The sequence below is a fragment of the Tamandua tetradactyla genome, chromosome 17 (genome assembly GCF_023851605.1).
Source record: "Tamandua tetradactyla isolate mTamTet1 chromosome 17, mTamTet1.pri, whole genome shotgun sequence".
NCBI lineage: Eukaryota > Metazoa > Chordata > Mammalia > Pilosa > Myrmecophagidae > Tamandua > Tamandua tetradactyla.
Genome location: NC_135343.1, coordinates 65,290,832 through 65,301,136, shown reverse-complemented (window position 1 = coordinate 65,301,136; position 10,305 = coordinate 65,290,832). Strand labels below are relative to the sequence as shown.

The 10,305-nt window shown below is 40.2% G+C and overlaps 1 pseudogene; it reads left to right on the top strand.

Moving 5' to 3' along the window:
- The first annotated feature begins 1,472 nt into the window (after positions 1 to 1,472).
- The window catches only part of LOC143661212 (immunoglobulin kappa variable 4-1 pseudogene), a 28,112-nt pseudogene continuing 19,279 nt past the window's right edge, over positions 1,473 to 10,305 (top strand).

The window sequence follows — 10,305 nt, the reverse complement described above, 5'->3', positions numbered from 1 at the left end:
CCTGCCCAGTTGAGCTTTGTTCTGTGCTGTGCACTCCTCAGTGCATGAGCTGGCCGAGTGCACTCGGTGGCTGCAATGGTAGTGTTGGAAGCTGTCAGCTATTTATTTGAAAGATACTTTTTGGAGAAGATGCTCATGAATTCCTAGAAATCGTACCTTCACCTGACATACTAGGTTCATATGGAGACAGCTACGGAAACATAAATGTATTATTAATTAGAACTGAAACAATATCTGCCTTAGTACATGCCACATTAAGGGAAACTTCTCTGTGGCAGAAGGATGATTGCCTTGCAGGAAAAGTGGAAATTATGAAACAGGAGGAATTATGGTGCATATAAGATTGCTAAACTTTCCCGAATTTTATCTTTTCCTCTGACTCTGTTCATGATGAGGGATGACCATGAAATGGACCTGGATGCACTTTGCCCCACTTGTCCTGTATCAATAGCTTTGTGGCAGGGGGGAAATCTCAGAGAAGCCAGATATGAGAGGTTGAGGATATGTCCCTTGTTCATTTTCTGTCCCTCCCAGATAAATGAAAGATTAAGAGGTCAGGGGTTCTGTTTCATTTTCTCGTAATTTAAAGTCCTAGGTGTAGAAAGGTTTATATTGCTATTTGAATAATTCTACACATATTTTTTTATTTGTAGAACCTATAAACCTATAGTGAGTGAGTGTAGAACCTATAGTGAGTGAGTGTAGAACTCACTCGCTTTGGAAGGAGTGAGTAAAGAACTTATTCTGAGACCCTGGGAAGTGGGTATATTTTCCATATTACTATGATATGGTGCATTTCACTTTAGCCTGGGAATCTCTTCATTGATGATTTGAAAACTCATGGTCTAATCGGCAACATCAAGGGTAATATTTATGTGTCTGTTGACACATTTTTGGAGACATTATTTGGGTTGAGAGCAGTATCAGAGGGCTGGTTGTGGAAATATTTAGATGACTTTGAGATGTAGAAAAAGAATTTCATATATGTATTTAAAATTCAAAATAGACTGAGACAGATGCATAATTTGTGCACTATGTCTTCATTCTATCCCATGATATTAATATATTCCACATAGTTCCTGCTACCATATTTTTAAAGTTCATTTATGTTCAGATACTTTACACTAACTAACACATATATTCAATTACAAATTTAATTTAGGTACACAAGATCATTGCAGGAAGTTTGAAGCATAAAGTGGATAGTAAAATATTTAATATTTCATAATTTTGCTAAAGTTTGTTGAAAAGTATAGTTTGCAGTTGATTTCTGGGATGTTTGCAGGACTATGCTCACATTTCCTATGGCAAAGTTATTTTGTCCACTTCCTTCCATTATCTGTCTTCACAGCTCACTGCACAGTGTGTTTCCCTTTATACCCTGTGCTGATTTGCATAGACTCCTGGGAACTCAGCTGCTTCTCAGACTCTATTAATGGGGATTCCCTGGAGATGGGGCCTGAGTGCACCAGATGGTGAGCAAGATGCTATTACAGTCCCAACTTCTCATCCTCCTGGGGCTCTGGGTCTCAGGTGAGAGCTTAGAAGAGCAATGTCTTCATAAAGCTGGAGAGATGGTTTTAACATGCAGAGTGTACAGACTGTTCCATCTCAAACAGATCTGATTACATATGATTAATGAGGAAATTTACATTTGGGTATATATTTTATACATCTGTGATTTATTATATGTTCTTTTCAACCTGCAGATGCCAGTGGGGACATCGCAATGATCCAGTCTCCAGCCTTTGTGACTTTGACTCCAGGAGAGACTGTCACCATGAGCTGCAAGGCCAGTCAGAGTCTTTTGCACAGCTCCAACCAGAAGAACTACTTAGCCTGGTACCAGCAGAAACCAGGACAGGCTCCCAAACTGCTCATCTATGGTGCAGTCACCCGGGCATCTGGGGTCCCGGACCGATTCAGCGGCAGTGGGTCTGGGACAGATTTCTCTCTCAGCATCAGTGGAGCCCAGGCTGAAGACATGGCCAGTTATTACTGTCTGCAAAGTAGAAATTCTCCTTCCACAGCGCTTCAGCCTCGAACACAAACCTCTCCCAGCTGTAGGGCACTGAGTCCTGCAGCAGCAGCTGCTCCCCTTCTCCCGCCTCTTCATATTGAAACTTTTTGTCTAATAGTTAGGCCTCCTGTTCTACTTTTTCCTTTAATTAACTCTGTCTTTCCTTCAAGCCTTCCTTGTCCTTGTTACTGAAGTATTTATCCTCCACCTCCTTTCTTACTGCCCATTTCCTTTGCTACTTCTCTTTCCATTATACTCATTCCTTCAAAGACAATTCTACCATCCATTAACTCTGTCATTCTTTCCATGATCTCTGATTGACAAAATTCATGGCTTTTATATGTGCTATAAGTGGAATATTTTGGAAAATATTTAATTCACATGTTTATTTATGCTGCATAAACAGGAAAACTTCATGTGAACTAGTTTTATTTCTGCACAACTTTCTCCAACACACTGGTTTAAGGCTTTCAGTTTCAGGAACTATCTGAGAAAGCCAGAGCAGTGTAAACTGAACACACTTACATAATGATTCCAAAACTTGATATTAAAAATTGAAAGCCTTTAAAAATATTACTAATTGCTTGCTATTTGTCAGATAAAAAGGTCACTCTTTCTATTCTAGTTGTTGAGAAAGAAAATAAGCTCACACATAAGCATAATACTTCCTATGTCATTTTGCTATGATGAGAACTAAAGGTGAGGGGAAATATTTTCTCATAGTAAGAGAGGGAAAGTATTAAAAGAAAATGAAGTATAGAAATGATCCCTGAAAGTATAGTAAGTAGAATGGAATGATATCCTACTGTTTTCTTTGTTTGTTGTTAATTTTTTAAATTAATAACAAAAAAGAAAGAAAAGAAAATGGTGTATAAGCTATTGCCACATCATAAACCAACTCAAAATTCAGTGCTTTATATGAAAAGCATTCTCAAATCTCTCTTGTTGGTTGGTTAGCTCTGTTGTTATTGGTAGGCTTGACTCATCTTGACTGGGTTTGTCCTTGTATGTTCAGGTAGCTGCCAGGCCCCATTCGACCTCCCAGGCCTAGAAAGGCACGAACATATTTCTTGTCTTTCACATGACTTTTTTTGGCCATCAGCATGGTTTTGAGTTGATTGGGCCACATCTCTGCATCTTCTGCCAGAATAATCCTTGCTGATTCTGATGGCTCTTGTCAGGTTTGCAAGAGGAAATATAAAAGCTTAAAAGGTTAATTCAAGCTTAGACTCCATTCTCTTGTTCAAGGTAATTCACATGACCAGATTGTATTAAATGAGAGGGCAAGTTGCTATCCTTGTTTATGGGAAGGCTACAGAGATACATTTCAAAACAAATGGATCATGGGGGCGCAAGTGCATTTCAGTGGTAAAATTCTTTCCTGCCATGCAGGAGACCTGGGATCAATTCCAGGCCAATGAATTTCCCCACAGACAAGCAAACAAAGAAACAAAATTCAAGAAATTTTGGTGCAATAATGGAATACTCCCATGGAAAATAATGAAATGTGACTTCCAACATACAGCATACAAAAAAAAAGACATGGATCTAGGGAGACATCAAATATTTGGGAGATTATATCAACTGATCAACCACAGAGGGCCCCAGAGAGTGGACTGAGAGGGTATGATTTGCTTAAAATCAGTGTTGTGGACATGAGAAGGTACTCCTGCAGACATGCAGTGCCACTCAGGGACAGAAGATAAAATGATGCAGTAGTAATTTGTAACTGTGATAGGTGGATAGACTGTGCTGCTTTAGCATTAATTTCATATCCTATTTTAATGCCATAGATTTTACTGAACAGAGTGATGATTTGGTGGAAAAACTATATTTGTAAGCTGGCAAATATGTCTTTATCTGGAACATAGTAGAGCAGAACCCAGAGGCTCTGGGATGATGAAACCATCTCACAGCTTCTCTTCTCACTGATGTTCTCCAAACCCCTGAAAAGGCTCCATTCATGAGGGTCAGATCATCAGAGTGGAGGCAAGGGGCTGCCTCAGGAATGTTCCTGTAAAGAAAAATAGAGGAGATTGCTGAAGCCCCAGGGATAGGTTAAAATATTATAAGCTGTCATTCCTTACTTACATTTTGACTATGAGAGGAGCCTACACCTTTAGCCTTGGATTCTCTAACAAACCAAAGAGAGTTATATTGATATTTTAGCAGTGCTGGTACAGGTGCTCAAAACAGAAATATGTTCATGATGAACCATTTTTCAAAAGAATATATATGGAATATATATATTTTCTGAATTCTAAATCATGAAATTTAATCATTTACTGACTGAAATCTCTCCAATGAGGGCAGGAGTAGAGGCTTCTACTATCCAATGTCCCATGACTGGAGTCCACTACGAATGGGCCATCTGGATTGTCTGCTGTCCATCCGTGCTGACAGTGGCAGCATATGAGCCTATTTCTGTGATTTTTGGACTCCATACATGCCATCCTCATTCCAATATGTTTTGTCCAGCATGTTCCCTAGACTCCTCAAATCTGTAAACCATGGATGTTGCTTGCCATTTCAGCTTTAGCTTAGAGGGGCCCCAACACATTACTGTTCTTTGCATCCAAATCCTTGCCCAAAATCAAAGAACAAAAACTGGACCAGTCAATGTTAAACAGGCCAAAGTGACTTTATTCAGGGCCATTTATAGAGGGTTATGGGAAGTAGAATTCACCTTTTTTTTAAACAAAAGTCTATATGCTTTATAAGGACTTTGAGTATATTGGAGGAAAGGCATTAGATTCTTGCTGTTGGTCACAAGAGCACGAGATGGATTCACTGAAGTTTCCTTTTGGACCACTTGGTTGGCAATATTTTCCTTTGAGGTACTCAGGCTGCCTGGATCCTGTAAGGGCAAAGAGACAGGAGGAGGGAGAAAAGGAGCTGCCACCTTAGGAGTCTCTAAGGCATGGAAATTTGAGGGGCAATTCCCAGTATATTGGTATTTAGTATAGTTAGGGTCTGAATGTACCACTTGTTTCCTTTTATTCCCCTGCAATTCCAATTCTTCTTCTCCCACACATGGTTTTAAAATGGTGAGGTAGAGGGAGTCAGTGGGAAAGGGGCATGAAGGAGGAAGGCTGGCAGCTTGGTCAAGAGGTGGAAAACAGTCTTTGGCAACAACAAAATTGTGTTTTCATACATGACTGCACTAGATGTTCATCAGGTTCTTTTCCCAGGGTATTTATTTCATACTAAATGCTTTACACTTACATTAAACCTAGATTATTTTATATACTGCATTAAACAATTTGTTATTCTATTTTAGTGCTATATTTGCAAATGGGTTTGCTTTTATTCATTGATTTTTCTTTTCCTTTTGCCTATATTAAATAAACTCTAATTGAGAATCTACTATATGCCAAGTACACTTCTGGATGTTTGCTCTATAATAATAGTAATAACCAATTTAAAACATGAGCCTGTCTCTCAGAATTTAAGTTTTAAGGGATAAAAGATACCAATAAAAGAATGTCATAAAATGAAAAGCTTTTTAGGATATGTATGTATGAGACCAACAGGGAATACCTTCTATGTTTGCATGTGTGTCCACTTACCTTAATGCAATGGAAAGTTTTGGTAGGTTTTTTAAGCAGACAGATGACATGACTAAATTTGCCTTTTTGAAAAATCACTCAAGTTTTAGTGTAGTTAACTTTCAAAAAAAAGAATAAAGAAAAGATGTAAGAAGACCACTCAGGAGGCTATTTCAGTAATCCAGGAGAGACATGTTGGTGGCTTGGTATAAAGCCATGGCAGTGGAGTCAGGAGGAAGTGGATATGTTGGGGAATATGTGGTTGTAAGATTGACAGGAGGTGGAGGTGAGTGCTGAGGTAAAGAGTGTTGTCAAGAATGACTCCAGTGATTCTGGTTTAGACAACAGGATGTGTGCTGTTCCTTCCCTTAGGTGGCATTGGGTGGGGTTGGCTTGTGTGGAGGCGTAAAGATCATGAGATAGGTTCCAGAGATACTGAGCTAAAAGTGCCAAAGAGACATTCAAGAATGTTCAACATCAGAAGAGAAGTTTGAACTGTAAATATAAATAAATTGAAACAACATAAAACTGTTCTATCAACTAACAGGAATATTGACAGAATTAAAGCTTTCCTCTAATCAGTTTATTTCTTTTTATTAATTTACTCAGCAAATGCTAGTTGACCAAATACATTGTCAAATACAATGCTTGGGTAATTTGAGGATATTATTTTTCATATGTAACAATAAATATGTGAAGTTATGTGTATCATAGATTTGTATTTAATATTATTTTTATTATAAAATATGGCAATGAAAATTGCATAAAATGCACACACATAGATGTTTTTGAGAAACAACAACCTAGTAGCCACCAAAATCTCACCATGACCTGGCACATTTATGCCCCACATCCTACTCAAAGCCACTCCTCCCTTACCAGCCATAACACTCCCTTCTTCATTTCTCTGAATCTCATAGAATCACTTTCTTTATTCATATTTTTAAATTCCAGACAGATAGTACTAAGCCATACAGTTTTGCTTGTTACAGAACTTTATATAAATAGAAACATTCTGAACACATTATTTTGTTGCTAGCATATTTCATTAGGTATTCATTAAACAACTATTTTGTTGCACGCATCTGCAATTTATTCACTTTCACTGCTGAACAGAATTTCGCTGTGTTAATCCACCACAATATATCAAATCAACACTTTTTTTAATAGTTTTCTTCACACACCATACATTCCATGGCCTTTGTGATGGTTAGGGACAGGTGTCAACTTGGCCAAGTTGTGGTACCTGTTCATCTGATTGGGCAAGCGCTGGCCTGTCTGTTGCAATGAAGACATTTCATAGGATTAGGCCATGATCACGTCAGCTACATCCACAACTGATTCCATTTGTAATCAGCCAAAGGGGAGTGTCTTCTGCAATTAGTGATGCTAAATCCAATCATGGGAAGCCTTTTAAGGAGGACTCAGAGGAGACAGGTTTCATTCCTGCTTTGGCTGGTGAGCCTCTTCTGTGGAGTTCATCCAGTCCATCCATTGGAGTCATCAGCTTCACAGCCTGCCCTGTGGATTTTGGACTCTGCATTCCTACGGTCACGTGAGACACTTTCATAAATTTTATATTTGCAAGTGTTTCCTGTTGATTCTGTTTCTCTAGAGAACCCTAACTAATACATCTTGGTACCAGGAGTGGTTTTTAAGGAACAGAATCTTAAAAATGGGTTTTTATGAATGGTTTTCTACTCTGACTGGACTCAGAAACACTGAGGACTCTGATTCCCATAATCAGAATGACACTTCCAATCCATGAAGTGAGTTGGCAAAGGAGATAGTCAAAATATCATCATTCAATTCTCCTAAAGCTTCACTTATACGAAGCCAGACTCTGGGGGATAATATTTTTGACACCTTTACAGAGTTTTGTAGAAATAAGAGTTATAGAGATGTTGGTTGGTTGTTGTTAGATACACTGTCTACATTAAAGGGTGAAAGGGATGGGCTTAAGGCTTCAAAAGAGAAGCTTAAGCGCCATCTAAAGATGTAGAGGTTTCTATGAGTATCCAGAAGGAAAATCTTATTTCCTGTAGCCGTAGATTTGAGATCTCTGAAAATCAGACTCAGAATCTTATTGTTAGAGTAGGAACTTTACAACATAAACTGAAATCTCAGTCTTGCATGGTGTGAGGGCATTGATTGGAAAGGAGTGGGACACTGAAAAATGGGATGGTGACATATGGATTGATAATGATGTTGGGGGTGAGGTTGAAACCCTAGACCATGCTGAGCCTTCTTTAGATAACCCTGTAATAGTCTGCCCTGAGGACATAGCCGCCCCACCTCCAGCCTGCCTTGAGGAATTGGCCACCCAACCTCCTCCTGAAGGGATTAAACCTAGAGTTATTAATCCTGTTTCACCAGATGAAACTGCAAATGAAAGCCCTGAAGCAAATGGCTTGGAAGATATTTCTAATTCTTTTCATGACCCACCCCCACCACCCCTCATTTCTTCTAGACCTATAAGTAGACTAAAGTCCCAACAGGCCCCTAAAGGTGAGGTACAAAGTATCACACAGGAGGAGGTACATGATACTCCAAAAGAACTGTGTGAGTTTTCCAATTAATATAGACAGAAATCAGGGGAATATGTGTGGCAATGGATTTTAAGAGTGTGGGATAATGGTGGGAGGAATATAAGGCTGGATCAGGCTGAATTTATTGATATGGGCCCACTAAGCAGAGATTCTGCATTCAATGTTATAGCTCGAGCAGTTAGAAAAGGTGTTAACAGCTTGTTTGGGTGGTTGGTTGAAACATGGATCAAAAGGTGGCCAACATTACCTGAGGTTGAAATGCCAGAACTGCCCTGGTATAATGTAGATGAGGGGATCCAGAGGCTTAGAGAGATTGGGATGTTAGAGTGGATTTATCATGCAAAGCCTGCTCTTACACCCCAGGAATGTCCAGAGGATGCACCTTTTACCAGAACAGTGAGAAATAAGTTTGTGAGACTAGCACCATCATCCCTCAAGAGCTCTGTGGTTGCACTTCTCTGTAGGTCAGATATTACTGTAGGAACTGCTGTCACTGAGCTGGAGTCCTTAAACACAATGGGGATGACAGGATCCCGAGTTGGCAGAAGCCAGGTGGCAGCACTTAATCACCAAAGACAGGGTAGACACGGCTATTATAATAGACAACAAACTCAAAGGAGGCATCAAAATTATATGACATGCAGAGATTTGTGGCATTGGCTAGTAAATCATGGGGTGCCTAGAAATACAATAGAAGGGCAGTCTACTAAATTCTTGTTGGAGCTGTATAACAAAAGAGTTCTAGGTCAAGGGAACAGAAGTCTAATCTGAATTACAAAAACACAGAGTCATGGCCCCTTAATCAATTTCCAGACTTGAAACAATTTACAGACCCTGAGCCCCTTGAATGAAGGGGAGGCCAGGTCCCTATGGGGGAGAAACCTGTTACACTGCCACAAATTTATACTGTTAACCTTCCTCTAAGTCTTCTCCAAGGAGACCGACGGCCTTTTACCAGGGTAACTGTGCACTGGGGAAAAGGAAATGATCAGATATTTTGGGGATTATTAGACACTGGTTCAGAAGTGACATTAATTCCAGGGGACCCAAAACGTCACTCTGGACCACCAGTCAGAGTGGGGGCTTATGGAGGCCAGGTGATCAATGGAGTTTTAGCTCAGGTACATCTCACAGTGGGTCCAGTGGGCCCCCAGACCCATCCTGTAGTTATTTCCCCAGTTCCGGAATGTATAATTGGCATAGACATACTGAGCAACTGGCAGAATCCCCACGTTGGTTCTCTAACTCGTGCAGTGAGGACTATTATGGTGGGAAAGGCCAAGTGGAAGCCACTAGAACTGCCCCTACCAAGCAAAATAGTAAATCAAAAGTAATACCGTATTCCTGGAGGGATTGCAGAGATTACTGCCACTCTTAAGGACTTGAAAGATGCAGGGGTGGTGATTCCCACCACATCCCCATTCAACTCTCCTATTTGGCCTGTGCAGAAAACAGATGGGTCTTGGAGAATGACAGTGGATTATCGTAAGCTCAACCAGGTGGTAACTCCAATTGCAGCTGCTGATCCAGATGTAGTATCATTGCTTGAGCAAATCAATACATCCCCTGGTACCTGGTATGCAGCTATTGATCTGGCAAATGCTTTTTTCTCAATAGCTGTTAGTAAGGACCACCAGAAACAGTTTGCATTCAGCTGGCAAGGTCAGCAATATACTTTCACTGTCCTACCTCAGGGGTATATCAACTCTCCAGCCCTATGTCATAATCTTGTTCTCAGAGACCTTGATCGTTTCTGCCTCCCACAAGACATCACACCGGTCTATTATATTGATGATATCATGTTGATTGGACCTAGTGAGCAAGAAGTAGCAACTACTCTAGATTTACTGGTAAGGCATTTGTGTGTCAGAGGATGGGAGATAAATCCAACAAAAATACAGGGGCCTTCCACCTCAGTAAAATTTCTAGGTGTCCAGTGGTGTGGGGCATGTTGAGATATCCCTTCTAAGGTGAAGGATAAATTGCTGCATCTGGCCCCTCCCACAACCAAAAAAGAGGCACAACACCTAGTTGGTCTTTTTGGATTTTGGCGACAACATATTCCTCATTTGGGTGTGCTACTCCAGCCCATTTATCGAGTGACCAGAAAAGCTGCTAATTTTGAGTGGGGACCTGAACAAGAGGAGGCTCTGCGACAGGTCCAGGCTGCTGTGCAAGCTGCTCTGCC